The 18,953-nt window shown below is 41.0% G+C and overlaps 5 non-coding genes across 5 annotated transcripts; 4 read left to right on the forward strand and 1 right to left on the reverse strand.

Moving 5' to 3' along the window:
* Positions 1 to 5,100: 5,100 nt before the first annotated feature.
* Positions 5,101 to 5,172, forward strand: trnag-ucc (transfer RNA glycine (anticodon UCC)). Its single transcript has one exon. It is a non-coding gene; the product is annotated as a tRNA-Gly (tRNA).
* A 637-nt stretch (positions 5,173 to 5,809) lies between these two features.
* Positions 5,810 to 5,881, forward strand: trnag-ucc (transfer RNA glycine (anticodon UCC)). The gene has a single exon. It is a non-coding gene; the product is annotated as a tRNA-Gly (tRNA).
* A 1,854-nt stretch (positions 5,882 to 7,735) lies between these two features.
* trnag-ucc (transfer RNA glycine (anticodon UCC)) lies at positions 7,736 to 7,807 on the forward strand. Its single transcript has one exon. It is a non-coding gene; the product is annotated as a tRNA-Gly (tRNA).
* A 226-nt stretch (positions 7,808 to 8,033) lies between these two features.
* trnad-guc (transfer RNA aspartic acid (anticodon GUC)) lies at positions 8,034 to 8,105 on the reverse strand. The gene has a single exon. It is a non-coding gene; the product is annotated as a tRNA-Asp (tRNA).
* A 2,251-nt stretch (positions 8,106 to 10,356) lies between these two features.
* trnag-ucc (transfer RNA glycine (anticodon UCC)) lies at positions 10,357 to 10,428 on the forward strand. Its single transcript has one exon. It is a non-coding gene; the product is annotated as a tRNA-Gly (tRNA).
* The last annotated feature ends 8,525 nt before the right edge of the window (positions 10,429 to 18,953 follow it).

The raw sequence follows: 18,953 nt of genomic DNA on the forward strand, positions 1-18,953 counted from the left end.
TACTGGAGGCCACCGGGGTCAGCAGAGCATTGAGAGGTGAGATGCGCTGTGAGGTTAAAATTAATGTTACGGCAGTCTGACCCAGAAATGTGAGTTCCTCTATACCACTCACCAGAAACCGCATTGATTGTATGGCTTGTATTTCATTGTGACAAGTGTCTGCAACTATGCCAGGGGACGACACCCTGAAGAGAAGAAAATTAAAGATAAATAGCTAACGGGAGTGGGCTTTCAGGAGCCAGCTGATTCCATGAGGTGATTGCCATTATTTGCTGCGGAGACAGTAACAAAACTTAATTATATGAGGGACATGATGTTGGTTGCCATATGGGCAAGTAAAATGTATAGAAGAGTTAATGTTGAGCTAATATGTCTATAACATAGTTTTAACTCCTGAAGGTCGTTAGGCATGGTGGTGGCTAAAGATGAAGACAGGCTTTTGTAGGTTTGAGAAGAGTCTGGATAACAAAGGTGAATGGTAAAAGGTTAATGTAATAAATTTAATATTACATTTTGTCTAAATTACAGTCTTAGGAGGCTGTTGAAAAGATTATTTGTTTATGGCGCTTTTCCATTACCAGTACCAGCTCGACTCGGCTCGACTCGCCTCGGCTCGCCTCGACTCGGCTCGCTTTTCGCTCCGTTTTCCATTGCAGATAGTACCGCCACAAATAGTACCCGGTAGTCATAGCGACGCCGCAGGAAACTGCCGTGACGTAATCTTATACGCGACACACATCCGCTACCCACACACACAGGACAATGGGGGAAATCGAGTATATGCTGTTTTTGATCCTCGGGATGTGGCTGTTTCTCACAGCAAGAAGACAAACGTTGTTTCATGAGAGGCTGAGGGCAGAAAAACGAAACACTGCTGAAAAAACAGGAGAGTTTGGGAATTACTACAGAGTTCAGACTACGAGACGAATCCGGTTGTTCAAAGCCGACGCAAGAGGGTAAGTTATGCTAACATAGCTAACGTTTGCATATGTGTAAATACTATACTATATGCAAAGTATTTAATCAACTTTATAGCTACCAGTATTACGTACTAAAATGTGCATGGTTTATGTGTTTCAGATCTGTTTAGCTTTGCAAAGTCGCCGCGGCAAACCGTCTGTTTGGGCTTTCAACCGAGCTACCGAGTGGTGGGATGTTATTGTTCCTGGTTTCACAAACGCGCAGTGGGTTCAGAACTTCAGAATGTCGGAAGAAACATTCATATATTTGTACAACAAACTGCGTCCAGTGATGGAGAGACAAGGTCCTTCAAGGTGTTGTAGATGGAAAAGGACTGTTCTGGAACGTGTTTGCAGGACTGCCTGGCAGATTGCATGATGCTCGTGTTTTAAGACTGTCCACATTGTGGGAGTTGGCCAGCCGTGGCAACCACTTTCCAGCTTACACCGGGAATATTGGTGGGGTGAATGTTGCCTACTACATCCTGGGAGATTCTGCCTATCCCCTGCAGAACTGGCTCCTAAAGCCATTCACTGACACTGGACGGCTGACAGTAGAACAGCAGATCTACAACAAGAAAATATGTCGAGCACGGGTAGTGGTTGAAAACGCTTTTGGTAGACTGAAGGGAAGGTGGCGTTGGCTCATGAAAAGAAATGACTGTGATGTTACAATCGTGAAATCTATGATTCTTACTTGCTGTGCTTTGCATAACCTTTGTGAGAGTCATGGAGAGGACTATGACGATGACTGGGATGCACCTGCAGTAGCAGAGCCTGTGGTGCCAGTGGCACAGGGTGTTGAGGAGGAGGGCAGAGATGTACGGGAGGGTCTGATGCGTTATTTTAATTGCTAAATAAATACATTATCATTAAATATGTTGTCTCTGCTGTTTTTTATTAAAGGTTATCACAGTATAAAATCTGAAAATACTTGTTTAAACCCTTGTAAAAAGGCAAACCATCAAAAAAAGACACTGTTTGTAATAAGTTTCAAAAAGGTTTTATTTAAACACGCATACAAATAGAAAAATATATAATATTAATATAAATTCACACATCCAACTATATACATATGTTACATGTAGTGCAAACATTAAATTAAAATAAACAAAGGGGTTTCAGTCCAGGGGCGGTGGAACAGCATCCCGCCGGTTCAGTGCCTGGACAAGCTGGCTCAGGGTTCCCAGAAAGGCCTGGTTGAAGGACGACATTGCAGCCATCTCCTCTCTCCTTAAAGCCGCTTCTAGTTCTCGGGCATGTGCTGCATCATCGAGTGCCATCTGTAAATGGCGCTCCCGCTGTGCCCGGTTCAATTCCAGCTGCTCGACATCCGATGTCTGCATCTCCCTCAGGACAGTCAGATGCTCCTGTTCCCTCTTTCGTTTCCTCCGTCCTGGCCAAAAAAATAATTACAATGAATGAGTTATAAAGAAAAACGGACAAGTCACGTTTCATTCAAAGGTTGTATGTGTGGTGTAAATTGTTCACATGTATTATCATTACAGCTTCTACATAAAAAAAGACAAGCCCACAACTTACTATTACTTATATAGTATATAACGACTTAACATCTGAGTAAATGTATTTAATGTATTTATTAAACATCTATTTTAGTAAATGTCAACTTTAAAATACCATGTGTACAGTATAGGTGTACGTCTGGAAAGTTATAAAAATACTGAACAGGTTTATTAATGAATCCTGCATTCCCATAACTGGGAATGCTTCCTGTTGTTATGCAAGTACGTTTACGTTATATTAATGAGTTATTGATACGATTAATGATATATTAAAAAGTGTGTATAGATTCACAGACAACAGGCTAGAAGAGTTTACTTTTTCTCCAATTATACTAACCGGTTGCCGGTGTCGACGCTGCTGCGGGTCTCGGTGTCGACGCTGCTGATCTTGTTGGTGTCGATGGTGCCGCTGTTTCCGGTGCCGAGGTGGCATCAGTGGGAGTCACTGAACCATTCTCGCTCGTCGAAAAGGAATCTAGATAGAAAGATCATACAAAAGTCAACACAATACGAAAATAGCAATGGCAGATAGTTAGCGGTAGCAGCAATTGTTATCTGCGACACAAGTTTACAGTCTTCGATGTTATAAGTGAGCTTCAGCTTTTCAAAAGCCAGCCTACAGAAAACAAAACTCTCAAGCAGAGTGCGCCTACATGATTAATGTAATGTAAATTTTAAACACTTACCATCCTCCAACAGCGACTCCAACAAACTGGTGGCCGAGTCAAGTCCACCCTCCCTCCCGTTGCTCGCCGGTCTATGGCCGTAGATAGCGTCCATCTGTTCGTACCACTTCCAGCTTTTTCGGTTTGAACCACTGCGGCCGTTGTGGTCCTTTACAGCTCTGTAGTCACTTTTCAGTTTTTTTAACTTTTCCCTACATTGCTGGAAAGTCCTGTTGTAGCCATGTGTGGACAGCAGTTCGGAGATTTCTTGATAAACTTTTTCGTTCCTCGTTGCCCCATCAAGCTCTCGCTGGATCCTTTCTTCGGCAACCAAACATAGGAAAGTCTGCACCTCCTCGTTTGACCACGGCGTATTCTTCCGAGTTGCCATAATAGTAAGTTTAGTATATCTGGGCAAACTATTTAAAAATGGCGGGGTTATTCTCTGGTTATTCTGGATACTCCGTCTGCGGCGTGCAATGATGACGCAGTGAATAGTGACGATTCTCTCTGACCAATCAGCAGTCGGCATTGTATTACGTCACATTTTAGTATCGCCTTAGCTCGCTTAGAACCTCGCCGGAGGTGGTACGAAAAAAAGTACCCGAAAGCAGGTACAGGTACAACTTTTACACAGTGGAAAACCAAACAAAGGCGAGTCGAGTCGAGCCGAGCCGAGCCAAGGCGAGCTGGTACTGTGTAGTGGAAAAGCGCCATTAGAGAGAGAGAGACTGTCTGAGTGGAGGCAGGGATGGTAACTGTGTCTGTCTTTCTGTTATCGGCCTGCTAGAGCAAGCTGAAGCAAAATAGTGATAATGAACCAAAATCCAGCTGACTTTTCTAAGATCAAAGCAGCTGGTAAAAGCTACAGTAAAATGTGAAGTTTAAAATCTTACTTAAAATTTAAATCTTTTTAGAGATGATATAATGAAAAGCGAACATTAAAAATGAACAGTTAAAATATGTGTCTAATATGTGTGTGTGTGATGGTGACTGCACTCTATGTCTTGTATGTGTTAGTTTGGGGTACTATTATTTCCTGATTTTGAGGATATTGTGTCATTAACCTCTTGTTTTTTAATATGGTGCCTGGTAGGTCAGGTCAATAAGTTCATGCCATTTTTTTAAGTGCCAGGTCCAAACAAAGAGAGTTTCAGTTCATCTCCACCTGCCAGCTGCTAATGTATTGCGAAAATTCTTGCTGACCGCACAACACGGCTTCCAGCCTACATCCAACAGGCTTGCGTTGGTGGTATAGTGGTGAGCATAGCTGCCTTCCAAGCAGTTCATCCGGTTTCGATTCCCGGCCAACGCATCACATTTGTAAATGAAAGACCTTGATTACGAGCATTCTTGCTATGGGTTCGATTCCTGGGGCAGTCCATTCTTGCTGTATGCGTTCGATTCCCGGCCAACGCATTGCATTTTTCTCAAGCTGTCTTTAAAACAGTCGTCCGAGGCCCCTTGCCAACTTCTCCTGTAACTTGTTTCCTGGAGCAAAACATTTGTTAAGGTCTTTTGGCAGCAGTAAAAGACTGGATTTCCCCGTCGGGGAATCGAACCCCAGTCTTCCGCGTGACAGGCTGAGATACTTTCCACTATACTAACGAGGAGTTGCAGAGACAGGTAGTTGTATCCGATCAGCGCGGCTTCCAGGAACGGCGTCATGCGTCATTTTAGCTCAACGCTTCACAGAAGCCAGTGAATCCAAAAAATAATCTAATACCGTTTAAATATGAAGTGTCTGCATAAAACGTGTTACATTATTAAATTAGAGACCTTGTTTTTTAATATGGTGCCTGGTAGGTCAGGTCAATAAGTTCATGCAATTTTTTTAAGTGCCAGGTCCAAACAAAGAGAGTTTCAGTTCATCTGCACCTGCCAGCTGCTAAAGTATTGCGAAAATTATTGCTGACCGCAGAACAGGGCTTCCAGTCTACATCCAACAGTCTTGCGTTGGTGGTATAGTGGTGAGCATAGCTGCCTTCCAAGCAGTTGACCCGGGTTCGATTCCCGGCCATCGCATCACATTTGTAAATTAAAGACCTTGATTACGAGCATTCTTGCTATGGGTTCGATTCCTGGGTCTGTCCATTCTTGCTGTATGCGTTCGATTCCCGGCCAACGCATTGCATTTTTCTCAAGCTGTCTTTAAAACAGTCGTCCGAGGCCCCTTGCCAACTTCTCCTGCAACTTGTTTGCTGGAGCAAAACATTTGTTAAGGTCTTTTGGCAGCAGTACAGGACTGGATCTCCCCGTCGGGGAATCGAACCCCAGTCTCCGCGTGACAGGCGGAGGTACTTTCCACTATACTAACAAAGAGTTGCAGAGACAGGTAGTTGTATCCGATCAGCGCGGCTTCCAGGAACAGCGTCATGCGTCATTTTAGCTCAACGCTTCACAGAAGCCAGTGAATCCAAAAAATAATCTAATACCGTTTAAATATGAAGTGTCTGTATAAAACGTGTTACATTATTAAATTAGAGACCCTTTTTTTTAATATGGTGCCTGGTAGGTCAGGTCAATAAGTTCATGCAATTTTTTTAAGTGCCAGGTCCAAACAAAGAGAGTTTCAATTCATCTGCACCTGCCAGCTGCTAATATATTGCGAACATTCTTGCTGTCCGCACAAGAGGGCTTCCAGTCTACATCCAACAGTCTTGTGTTGGTGGTATAGTGGTGAGCATAGCTGCCTTCCAAGCAGTTGACCCGGGTTCGATTCCTGGCCAACGCATCACATTTGTAAATTAAAGACCTTGATTACGAGCATTCTTGCTATGGGTTCGATTCCTGGGTCTGTCCATTCTTGCTGTATGCGTTCGATTCCCGGCCAACGCATTGCATTTTTCTCAAGCTGTCTTTAAAACAGTCGTCGGTGGCCCCTTGCCAACTTCTCCTGTAACTTGTTTGCTGGAGCAAAACATTTGTTAAGGTCTTTTGGCAGCAGTAAAGGACTGGATCTCCCCGTCGGGGAATCGAACCCCGGTCTTCCGCGTGACAGGCGGCGATACTTTCCACTATACTAACGAGGAGTTGCAGAGACAGGTAGTTGTATCCGATCAGCGCGGCTTCCAGGAACGGCGTCATGCGTCATTTTAGCTCAACGCTTCACAGAAGCCAGTGAATCCAAAAAATAATCTAATACCGTTTAAATATGAAGTGTCTGTATAAAACGTGTTACATTATTAAATTAGAGACCTTGTTTTTTAATATGGTGTTGTAGGATTACAAATTTTATTTAAATGTTTAATTTAGATTTCCAATACAATAGTATTTTATATTGAGAAAGTTTATAAATGATGAGACCAGGAAATCTCTGCAAACGGTAGGGGTTCCCAGCAGGATATTCCTGACTGTCCCATCTCAGTGCGAGAAGGCTAGGCTTTTCCTGTTCTCATTGTTTTACCGGGTGAAGAGTCATGCTGAGCAAGTTTGAACACCTGCTATTTTATTACTGAGACCATTTGTCTTGGAGTTCTTATCTCAGTGCGAGAAGTCCTGCACCGTTCTGTTCTCATGTTTCAACTCATTTACATGCTTTGTTCCTCACAATGTAATCCCTCCCCCTTGAAATGTATATAAACTACAATGTAAAGTTCCCTTAGTTAGACGATGTTGGAATGACTGCAGCTACCGACAAACAATAAAGAACTTCTGCTTGGAAAACTTCTACTGTCTCCTGGTCTGAGCTTCTAACTTTTCTACAAAGAAAAAGATCACTACAGTGCCTGGTAGGTCAGGTCAATAAGTTCATGCAATTTTTTTAAGTGCCAGGTCCAAACAAAGAGAGTTTCAGTTCATCTGCACCTGCCAGCTGCTAATGTATTGCGAAAATTCTTGCTGACGGCACAACTGGGCTTCCAGTCTACGTTCTAAGGCCTGCGTTGGTGGTATAGTGGTGAGCATAGCTGCCTTCCAAGCAGGTGACCGGGTTCGATTCCCGGCCAACGCATCACATTTGTAAATTAAAGACCTTGATTACGAGCATTCTTGCTATGGGTTCGAGTCCTGGGTCTGTCCATTCTTGCTGTATGCGTTCGATTCCCGGCCAACGCATTGCATTTTTCTCAAGCTGTCTTTAAAACAGTCGTCCGGGCCCCTTGCCAACTTCTCCTGCAACTTGTTTGCTGGAGCAAAACATTTGTTAAGGTCTTTTGGCAGCAGTACAGGACTGGATTTCCCCGTCGGGGAATCGAACCCCAGTCTCCGCGTGACAGGCGGAGGTACTTTCCACTATACTAACAAAGAGTTGCAGAGACAGGTAGTTGTATCCGATCAGCGCGGCTTCCAGGAACAGCGTCATGCGTCATTTTAGCTCAACGCTTCACAGAAGCCAGTGAATCCAAAAAATAATCTAATACCGTTTAAATATGAAGTGTCTGTATAAAAAGTGTTACATTATTAAATTAGAGACCCTTTTTTTTAATATGGTGCCTGGTAGGTCAGGTCAATAAGTTCATGCAATTTTTTTAAGTGCCAGGTCCAAACAAAGAGAGTTTCAGTTCATCTGCACCTGCCAGCTGCTAAAGTATTGCGAAAATTATTGCTGACCGCAGAACAGGGCTTCAGGTCTACATCCAACAGTCTTGCGTTGGTGGTATAGTGGTGAGCATAGCTGCCTTCCAAGCAGTTGACCCGGGTTCGATTCCCAGCCAACGCATCACATTTGTAAATTAAAGACCTTGATTACGAGCATTCTTGCTATGGGTTCGATTCCTGGGGCAGTCCATTCTTGCTGTATGAGTTCGATTCCCGGCCAACGCATTGCATTTTTCTCAAGCTGTCTTTAATACAGTCGTCCGAGGCCCCTTGCCAACTTCTCCTGTAACTTGTTTGCTGGAGCAAAACATTTGTTAAGGTCTTTTGGCAGCAGTAAAGGACTGGATCTCCCCGTCGGGGAATCGAACCCCGGTCTTCCGCATGACAGGCGGAGATACATTCCACTATACTAACGAGGAGTTGCAGAGACAGGTAGTTGTATCCGATCAGCGCGGCTTCCAGGAACGGCGTCATGCGTAATTTTAGCTCAACGCTTCACAGAAGGCAGTGAATCCAAAAAATAATCTAATACCGTTTAAATATGAAGTGTCTGTATAAAACGTGTTACATTATTAAATAGAGACCTTGTTTTTTAATATGGTGTTGTAGGATTACAAATTTTATTTAAATGTTTAATTTAGATTTCCAATACAATAGTATTTTATATTGAGAAAGTTTATAAATGATGAGACCAGGAAATCCCTGCAAACGGTAGGGGTTCCCAGCAGGATATTCCTGACTGTCCCATCTCAGTACGAGAAGGCTAGGCTTTTCCTGTTCTCATTGTTTTACCGGGTGAAGAGGCATGCTGAGCAAGTTTGAACACCTGCCATTTTATTACTGAGACCATTTGTCTTGGAGTTCTTATCTCAGTGCGAGAAGTCCTGCACCGTTCTGTTCTCATGTTTCAACTCATTTACATGCTTTGTTCCTCACAATGTAATCCCTCCCCCTTGAAATGTATATAAACTACAATGTAAAGTTCCCTTAGTTAGACGATGTTGGAATGACTGCAGCTACCGACAAGCAATAAAGAACTTCTGCTTGGAAAACTTCCACCGTCTCCTGGTCTGAGCTTCTAACTTTTCTACGAAGAAAAGATCACTACATTGCCTGGTAGGTCAGGTCAATAAGTTCATGCAATTTTTTTAAGTGCCAGGTCCAAACAAAGAGAGTTTCAGTTAATCTGCACCTGCCAGCTGCTAATGTATTGCGAAAATTCTTGCTGACCGCACAATACGGCTTCCAGCCTACATCCATCAGTCTTGCGTTGGTAGTATAGTGGTGAGCATAGCTGCCTTCCAAGCAGTTGACCTGGGTTTGATTCCTGGCCAATGCATCACTTTTGTAAATTAAAGACCTTGATTACGAGCATTCTTGCTATGGCTTCGATTCCTGGGTCTGTCCATTCTTGCTGTATGGGTTCGATTCCCGGCCAACGCATTGCATTTTTCTCAAGCTGTCTTTAAAACAGTCGTGCTGGCCCCTTGCCAACTTCCCTGTAACTTGTTTGCTGGAGCAAAACTTTTGTTAAGGTCTTTTGGCAGCAGTAAAGGACTGAATCTCCCCGTCGGGGAATCGAACCCCGGTCTTCTGCATGACAGGCGGAGATACATTCCACTATACTAACGAGGAGTTGCAGAGACAGGTAGTTGTATCCGATCAGCGCGGCTTCCAGGAACGGCGTCATGCGTAATTTTAGCTCAACGCTTCACAGAAGGCAGTGAATCCAAAAAATAATCTAATACAGTTTAAATATGAAGTGTCTGTATAAAACGTGTTACATTATTAAATTAGAGACCTTGTTTTTTAATATGGTGCCTGGTAGGTCAGGTCAATAAGTTCATGCATTTTTTTTAAGTGCCAGGTCCAAACAAAGAGAGTTTCAGTTCATCTGCACCTGCCAGCTGCTAATGTATTGCGAAAATTCTTGCTGACCGCGCAAGAGGGCTTCCAGCCTACATCCGACAGTCTTGCGTTGGTGGTATTGTGGTGAGCATAGCTGCCTTCCAAGCAGGTGACAGGGTTCGATTCCCGGCCAACGCATAACATTTGTAAATTAAAGACCTTGATTACGAGCATTCTTGCTATGGGTTCGATTCCTGGGTCTGTCCATTCTTGCTGTATGGGTTCGATTCCCGGCCAACGCATTGCATTTTTCTCAAGCTGTCTTTAAAACAGTCGTGCGGGCCCCTTGCCAACTTCCCTGTAACTTGTTTGCTGGAGCAAAACTTTTGTTAAGGTCTTTTGGCAGCAGTAAAGGACTGGATCTCCCCGTCGGGGAATCGAACCCCAGTCTCCGCGTGACAGGCGGAGATACTTTCCACTATACTAACAAGGAGTTGCAGAGACAGGTAGTTGAATCCGATCAGCGCGGCTTGCAGGAACGGCGTCATGCGTCATTTTAGCTCAACGCTTCACAGAAGCCAGTGAATGCAAAAAATAATCTAATACCGTTTAAATATGAAGTGTCTGTATAAAACGTGTTACATTATTAAATTAGAGACCTTGTTTTTTAATATGGTGCCTGGTAGGTCAGGTCAATAAGTTCATGCATTTTTTTTAAGTGCCAGGTCCAAACAAAGAGAGTTTCAGTTCATCTGCACCTGCCAACTGCTAAGATTCTTGCTCACCGCACAAACCGGCTTCCAGTCTACATACAACAGGCTTGCGTTGGTGGTATAGTGGTGAGCATAGCTGCCTTCCAAGCAGTTGACCCGGGTTCGATTCCCGGCCAATGCATTGTATTTTTCTCAAGCTGTCTTTAAAACAGTTGTCCGTGGCCCCTTGCGAACTTCTCCTGTAACTTGTTTGCTGGAGCAAAACTTTTGTTAAGGTCTTTTGGCAGCAGTAAAGGACTGGATCTCCCCGTCGGGGAATTGAACCCCAGTCTCCGCGTGACAAGCGGAGATACTTTCCACTTTCCACAAGGAGTTGCAGAGACAGGTTGTTGTATCCGATCAGCGCAGCTTCCAGGAACGGCGTCATTTTAGCTCAACGCTTCACAGAAGCCAGTGAATGCAAAAAATAATCTAATACCGTTTAAATATGAAGTGTCTGTATAAAATGTGTTACATTATTAAATTAGAGACCTTGTTTTTTAATATGGTGCCTGGTAGGTCAGGTCAATAAGTTCATGCAATTTTTTTAAGTGCCAGGTCCAAACAAAGAGAGTTTCAGTCCATCTGCACCTGCCAGCTGCTAATGTATTGCGAAAATTCTTGCTGACCGCAGAACAGGGCTTCCAGTCTACATCCAACAGTCTTCAATAGTGGTGAGCATAGCTGCCTTCCACGCGGGGGCCAGTCGCATGTAGGTGTAGAGCGTTGCTAGCCAATAAGAACGCAGGAAATCCCAGGGAGGGCCAGTCGCATGTAGGTGTAGAGCGTTGCTAGCCAATAAGAACGCAGGAAATTCCAGGGAGGCGGGCCTGAAAAAATACACGAAATTACAGGTTCGAGTCTCGTCTCGACCACAACTACCATAAAGTGTATCTAGATTAAAAAATTATTAGAAACTTATGTTAAGTACGATTTACATATAATAAACTAACTTTGTGCACAAAAATAGAATAAAACGTGTAAGATTTGTTGTTGTGTAGAATGTACAAAATGTGCAACTACCTTAATAAACATTTACATTATAATAGGGTTTAGTTTTCTTTAATATAGAAAATATTTGAATGTGAATAATTGTAAAGAACATTTTGATAATGTTTTAGACCTTTACATTTTACATTGAGATATTTACATTATATTTGTTTAACTATGTACAGAAATCCAATATATATATGAAATATAACCAGTAAACACCAAATAGTAAGTTTCTCGTTTTATTTATAGTACAGAAATATACATATTATTATGTAAAACTGAAAAAGGTAATGTATTAAATACTTATAGATTAAACAACAATAACATTAATAATAATAATAATAAAATATAAAGCTGTGGAGAACATAGGAAAAAAACAAGATTTTTTTAAATCAAATAATTATGTAGTGTTTAATGACAACAGTTATTAACATTTAGTGTTTACACATCTGAGCAAGATAAAATAATGCAAGTCAATAAAATTTACTTTAAAAACACTAAAGTACAATGCAAACAAGGACACAATTGTTTGATTTTATTGAACAATGGAAATAAATGTAACAATTTAAAATGATAGATTATAGATTAAACAACAGCAATAATAATATCTAAAGTTGAGGAGAACAGGAAAAAACAAGAAAAAAAGTATTTTAAACTAAACAATTATGTACAGAGTATAATAGTACCAGTGCTTAACATTTAGTGTTTTTCAAATCTGAGCAAGATAAAATAATGCAAGTCAATAAATGAACTTAAAAAAACACTAAAATACAATAAAATACAATACTTTTGGTATTTTAATGAACAAATGGAAATAAATTAAATATTTAAAAATAATATATATATATATATATATATATATATATATATATATATATATATATATATATACATTAAAAGTGCAATAATATGTATATACATATATGCATAAGATTGTGCAAGGAATGTCTTTGAGCTATAAACAGTATTTGAGGTCTGGGCATGTCATTTGTCAGTGAAGTCATTTTTTCTTTTCCTCAATCCACCTCTGCTTCTCAGCCTCATAGAATGGAGACTGCTGAAAGTCTTTCCATGAAATTTCATTCCCTTAGCCTGATAAAGGGAAAACACTTTAGCAGGACAGTAAATGTATTTGCCTGCCACTCCAGGGAAACCAGTGTGAATATGAGGACTGTTGGGTCCTTGTTTCAGTGGCAGGTGGCAGAATCTGCACAGACGACCAGTAGGATGCTCCATTACTGACTTTCTCTTGCTTCTCTCCTCAATCACCCTCCTATTTTCTGCCCCTCTCTGCTTCGAGGACTCCAGTTCTCGCTGAAAAAAAGGAGTCTCTGCAAAGTCTTAAAAGGGCATTCTGGGGTTGGTCAGGCCCTCTGCGGAATATGTGTCAAAAACTTTCTTGGAGCAGTAGAAGTATTTAACATCACCACCTTGATAAAAGAAAAAAAAAAATTATTAAACAAAGTATTTGTTTTGTGTGCATAGATTAGGCAAACAGATTACACACATTGGTGCCTGTATGAATAATATAATTACCTGCATCTAAAAGAAACTCCTCAGATGTTTGTTCCTTCACTGTCACAGCACTCGGAGTAGAAAAACATTGAAAATGAGAGTCTGTGGGGTGGCCTCTGGTTCAGGAGCAAGAGGGGTCTCAGCAGAAGAGGAATCCTCTAAGCATTTCTGAAATTCAGCAAAATTAGTGTTATATGCGAGCGAGAATTATTAAGTATTTGTTTTTTAATAAAAAGTTTGTTATCAAAGAACTTTAAAGGCTTACCTGAGATGGAAATGAGAACTCAGTGCCAGATGAAGACTCTTCTTGCATCCCTAGGTCTGTCTTCCTGCTTTTGTGTTTGTCAAAGTCAAGAGGCACAGGTCGACAGCCTGGCTCCACATATTGTAGGCCAAACCTCTCTCTTGTGTCCCAGCTGGAGATGTGGAAGGCTGGATATTTGGGTTACCCAGTCACTCTTATAGATGCCCTGTTTAACTCCATCATCAAAACAGGGTCAAACACTCCAGGTAAGACAAGCCCAGGCTGCTTCAGGTCCACCAGCCGCTGATAATTCCAGCGTGCGACACCAGTCATACCCTGCGCCCGGAACAGCTCAGGAGAGACGCGATTACCCGTTACTCACTGAGCCTGGTGGAAATGAAACCCCTCTTGCTGTGAAGTGCCTCTGACAGGGATCCCGATGGGAACAGCAGCTCCTTCACCCTTGACATGATTCAGTTGTACCGAAATTTTAGCATCGAGGGTTTAAAAAGGAAGATGTTGTTGGGATCCTTTGCAAGATGGAAATGGTGAAGTACTTCTTCCACTCTTTGGACCAGCTCTCTAGGATGTGGCACTTTTGTCCTGCAGTGCGCTCTGATGTGCTGCTTTGTGGGATTAGCAGGCTCAATTCCACAGAACTTGTATGCGTTCCTCAGTTTCTCCAGGTCACTCTGATCTACTACGGCAGAAGAGAGGAACTGGCAGAACGAGCTATACAGAGGATGGTGCTCCGAAACACATTCCCTGGTGAATCGCCGCATACAGTGAAACAAGTCTAGTTTAACCACCATGTCCTCATTGTACTTCTGGCAAGCGGCATTTACATTCTTGAGGTTTTCTGATGTAACCTCTGCCACAGTAGCTTCAGTGGTCCTCCAAGCTTCCCACTGCTGGTGCTCATACGGTCCTGGGTCCATCACTCTGAAAGCAGCACAGCAGTCCCTAAGTACATAAAAGGGAAATACATTTTAATTTTAATGTATTCATTACCTTTGCTTACACATCTTGATGTGATGTGTGATGAGATGTGATTATTCTTACCTGTCCACCCACTGGTACTTGGCCTTGGGTATGCTAGCAGCACTGTAGCGATTGGCCATCCCAGAGTACATTGAACTCAAGGATTGCTCACTCTCAGACTGCAGCATCACCCAGGACAGGATCATCCAGTTCTCGTTCATCACAGCGTAGGATGACATTGTGCCAGATGAGAGGGTCACTTTTCTAGCAACTTTGCGTGTGTGATCTGATCTGAACACCTGTCCAAAAGTCCCTTGAAGGAGCTGAGTGAGAGCTGCCTCTTGCCGGTGATATTCCTGAAGCAGGCACTCCACCAGATAATGTGCAGACACAGACACCCCATGCCACCCATCAGTATCTTCGTAACCCCCAAACGAAGCAGGTGTGTCATCCTTCCTCAATGCTCCTGTGATGGTTTTCTGGCCATACAGCCCTGCTTCAGCATCCCTGACGTTCTGCACAATGAGAAGGTATGCAAGGTGGGCTCTTTCAAACTTAAGGTGAAGCACCTCAGACAGCTGGTTGGCCTTGTCATTAGGGGATTTTCCAGAGCGCCTCAGTTCATCCATCACAGTTTTACAGATTGCATTCTTATGAGTGAGGAAGGTTGGCAAGATGTTTCTGAATTGCTGTGGTAGCATGTCCACCCACTGAGGTTTATCAGCGAACCAGTATTTTTTACATGCCTTACAGCACAGACGTGAAGCAAGGATGTAATATTGCCCACTAGTGCCAAGGATCACTCGGGGTCTTCCCACACCTGAGGACACAACATGAGGATTTGGACAGCTGTAGAGTCAGGGCAGGATGTAGTTGTTTCTAAGCCTTTCATTTATACTGTGCTCAGGTTTCCAAATGAAAAAGGGATGGAGCTGGAAGTACTTTGGTGACGGAAGGCCCATGTTTGTCTCTATAAGCTCAGGCTGAGGTGGATAGCGCCACAAGGAGACCATATTCATTAGGTGTCTTACTGGATGTGATCCTGGCCAGAGCCCCATGGACTCCATCTCTGTTTTCATCCAAATTCTTTGATGAAGAGAGCAGTTCCAGTGGCTAATATCTTGCAAGTAGCTAGTAACAGGTGCTTCCGTCTGTGCAGACGTCATTGATGCAGGAGCTGTAGGTGCTGATTGTGCTGCAGGAGGTGGTACAGAGCCATCAGTCTGTGAAGAAGGTCTACACACAGGAGCTGGTGGATTGGGAGAACTAGAGACTGCATGTGATGGTGGTGAAGGCTGTGGCAGAACTGCACGGAACACAAAGCAAAGGAAATAAATGCATATATATATATATATATATATATATATATATATATATATATATATATGCGTGTATAACACATTTAATGCTCGTGTGTTTAACTGTCTTTACTTTTTTTGTTCAAGTAGCTGGGAACAGGGGTTTCAGTCAGTGCAGACGGCATTGGTGCAGGTGTAGGTGCTGATTGTGCTGCTTGAGGTGGTATAAAGCCTTCACCCTGTGTAGAAGGCCTACACACAGGAGCTGATGTTGATGGAGGCTGCGGCAGAGCTGCAAGGAAAAGCACAGGGAGGAAATTAAAAACATATTAAAACACTGAATGTACATGATATGTATTTGATTGTCTTGACTACATTAAATGACTAATCATTATTTATTATTTTATTCTATGTATTTTGTTATTTATTCTAGTAATGCACATTCTGATAATGTTCAAATGTCTGTAAGTAAACAGTCCACTTTTTCACAACAAATAAAAACAGTTTAAATAGCATGCATACAATTCATGAAGTGCACTCACCCTCACCACTGGTATATTCAAACCTTAACAGTAGTTAGAACAAAATAACATGTTTTTTAGAACAGGCAAGAACAGTGCCAAAACAACAAATAAGATAATTAAAAAACAGAAATGTAAGATAAGTCTGTATGTAACCGAATAAGCCTCCAAAACTGATGTGTAAAGTAACCTGTTGTAGATAAGACTGTGGATCCTGTGGCTGCAGATGATCTTGAAAATTAAGCATTATAATTTGAATGGTTTCTCTCCAGTATGTACAATTTTATACCAATTTTATAAGAATTTGACATGGGTATATATAACACACATGACACGATACTTGATTTACTTACTCAGCTGTGTGAGATATTTTGTTGGAGAAATACTAAGCATCATCCTCTCCAGTTCTTCATCCTCCTCCATTACTATAAAATATGACAAATGCATCAGTAGCTAGGCAGGCTTTAAGAATCAATATAAGCAAACTTGCATGAATTTTATTAACTCACCAGGCTGATCAGAGTCAGTAATGGAAGGAACAGGTGGTCTTGCAGCGGAAGCTGATGGTGAGGGCATCGGAGGAGTGTTTTTGGTCATCTGTTTTTGCTGCTGTTTTAAAAGATACTGCTGCAAATTGTACATTTTGCTGCCTGGCACACACTTCTGCCTCATTATAAAGAAAGCATATCCGTCTGCCCTGGTATCCCAAATCTTCCTCCAAGTGTCTTGTGCTCTGGATCCAAATCCAACAGTATTGTCATCCTCTGTCAAAAAAGGCACTGCGTCTGGCCTTTGAGACAGATACTGTTTAAGATCTTCAATTTCCTTGAAGCTTCTTGAATACTCAAGAAAGGAAATGAGGCTATCCTTGCATGGACCCTCTGGGTTGAACTGCCCAGCCTGTTCTTCTTCCTCAACCTTATCGGACAGGTACAAAGCATAGCTGCCATCATTCTCTAATAACCACTTGAAAGACTTGCCCTTGTACTTGCCGAACTGAAGAATGCATTCTCCCAACACCTCTTGCTTGTCAGAGACATCCCCTCCTCTATGTAACACAACAGAACGGGCGTTCAACTTGACCAGATCTTCTCTTTGAGGTGTTGACTTGTCCTGCAGTGAAGGGTTGTCTTTAATTCTTTTTGCCTCTTCTGATGGGTCCCGGCGTAAATGGCCTGATGGGCCTTTCCTGAAAGACACTTTGACTTTCCCTGGGAAGAACACTGTTTTCTTCATGATGCTGTTCTGAAATCAGAATGTATTCATTAGCGTCTCAGCATAAGCATTTAAATACTTACAGTAACAAAATGAAATAAGACAGTTAATACTAAAGCATCAGTGATATATATAAAAGAGTTATTTTACAATGCTATAATATTCTATAATATTACTGTTTCTTAACTGAATAAATGCAGCCTTAGAGCACGTACTGTTTATTTGCATTATTTAATATTCATTATTTAAATTGCTTTAAAAATGTATATATGTATATATAAAAAGTTAACAAGTTAACTAATTAAAAATGTTAAATTATACCATTAAATTGTACACATATATATATTTGTTTGTAATTTAAATGTAATATATGTGTGTGTCTGATAATTACATTATAGGAGGACCAAACCCGCAGAAATTAAATTAATAAATAAACATGTAAACAAATAAAAAGGTAAATTTGATAATAGGAAAATAAATAAAGGAATAAACGACTTGATAAAATAAATATGATTTATTCTTTATCAAACTAATTTTTGTATTATTTCCCTTAATTTATTTTCTGCTTTTATTTATTTGTTAATTAATATTTATATTTGGTAAGCAAGACCAACCAACCTAATTATCATGCACATCAAAAAAATATAAGAATAGATATAAAAATAAAGAAATAAAAATAAAAATAAATAAAGATTAAAATAAATAAATCTGGAAATAAATACATATTGGAATAAACAAATATACAAATAAATGAATGCATAAATAAATATAAGAATAAATGGAACAAACAAATATATAAAATAATAAATAAATACAATTAAAAATTATACAAATACATTAAAATATAAAAGCAAAAAATTATAAATTAGGGGAAAAATATACAAAAATACATTTGATTAAAATGAATCATATTTATTTTATCAAGTCGTTTATTCCTTTATTTATTTTCCTATTATCACATTTATTTATCTATCTATTTATTCATTTATTTATTCATTCATTTTTAATTGCAAGTTTGGTCCTCCATACTACTGCACATTACATCTTACTGCACTGTTAACATATATTTTAAGCATAGTGAGAGATTAGGATGAAACATTCACCTTTACAAACAAAGATACTCTTATAAAATAACAGCTGTATTCACAACGAGGAGTTTACTGTTTCTTATCGTCACAATCCATTCAACACGATAACAATACGATTACATGACAATATACATGCAATTTAAATTATAAAATATTTGAATAATAATGTATATGCGGTCACCTGAGGGAAAATCTGTCTGCAGGTAGTTTAGACAGCAACAAAACAAAACAAGTTTGCTGACAAGTCGGTAAACAAATATCTCTCCGTTCGTAAAACGGGTCTCCCCTCCTCCACTGCGAATGACTGACAGATGACACTATGCTATTTAAACTCCCCGCCACGGAAAAGCGGAACAGCGCCAGGAAGTCTACGTGTGGCCAAAGGTATATTGCATCCGTAGTGTTAAGCACTACCATAGAGAATGAATGGGAAAAGTTAAGGGAAGTTAAGCTTAACCATTTTCGACTCCCGCCGCGAAAGGTCCTCAGTTCAAAACTGGCCGGAAACAAGTGGAGGCATTTTAAATATAAATGCTGCAATTCGCTACAAACCCTTACTTTTGAGACAGTTGAAGGCCATCGTACCAAGGAGCTGTAGGCAGACTGTTCGCCTCACACGCGAAGGTTCGAAACTGGGCGGAAACTGTGGGTGGTTTTTGTAAAAATTTCATATGCGATTTTCTGTTGAGCAGGTCAGTACACTTGCAGCGATGTTTGTGGTTCAATCTCTTTAGAAAAGGACAAAAATAAAACAAATGACCATTGAGGTTTCCTGTACAGTAATAAAAAAATGTTTGGTCTGCCAACAAAAT

This window comes from Siphateles boraxobius, unplaced genomic scaffold (assembly GCF_051911475.1).
Source record: "Siphateles boraxobius isolate OS27281-9 unplaced genomic scaffold, OSU_SipBor_1 23, whole genome shotgun sequence".
NCBI classification, from domain to species: domain Eukaryota; kingdom Metazoa; phylum Chordata; class Actinopteri; order Cypriniformes; family Leuciscidae; genus Siphateles; species Siphateles boraxobius.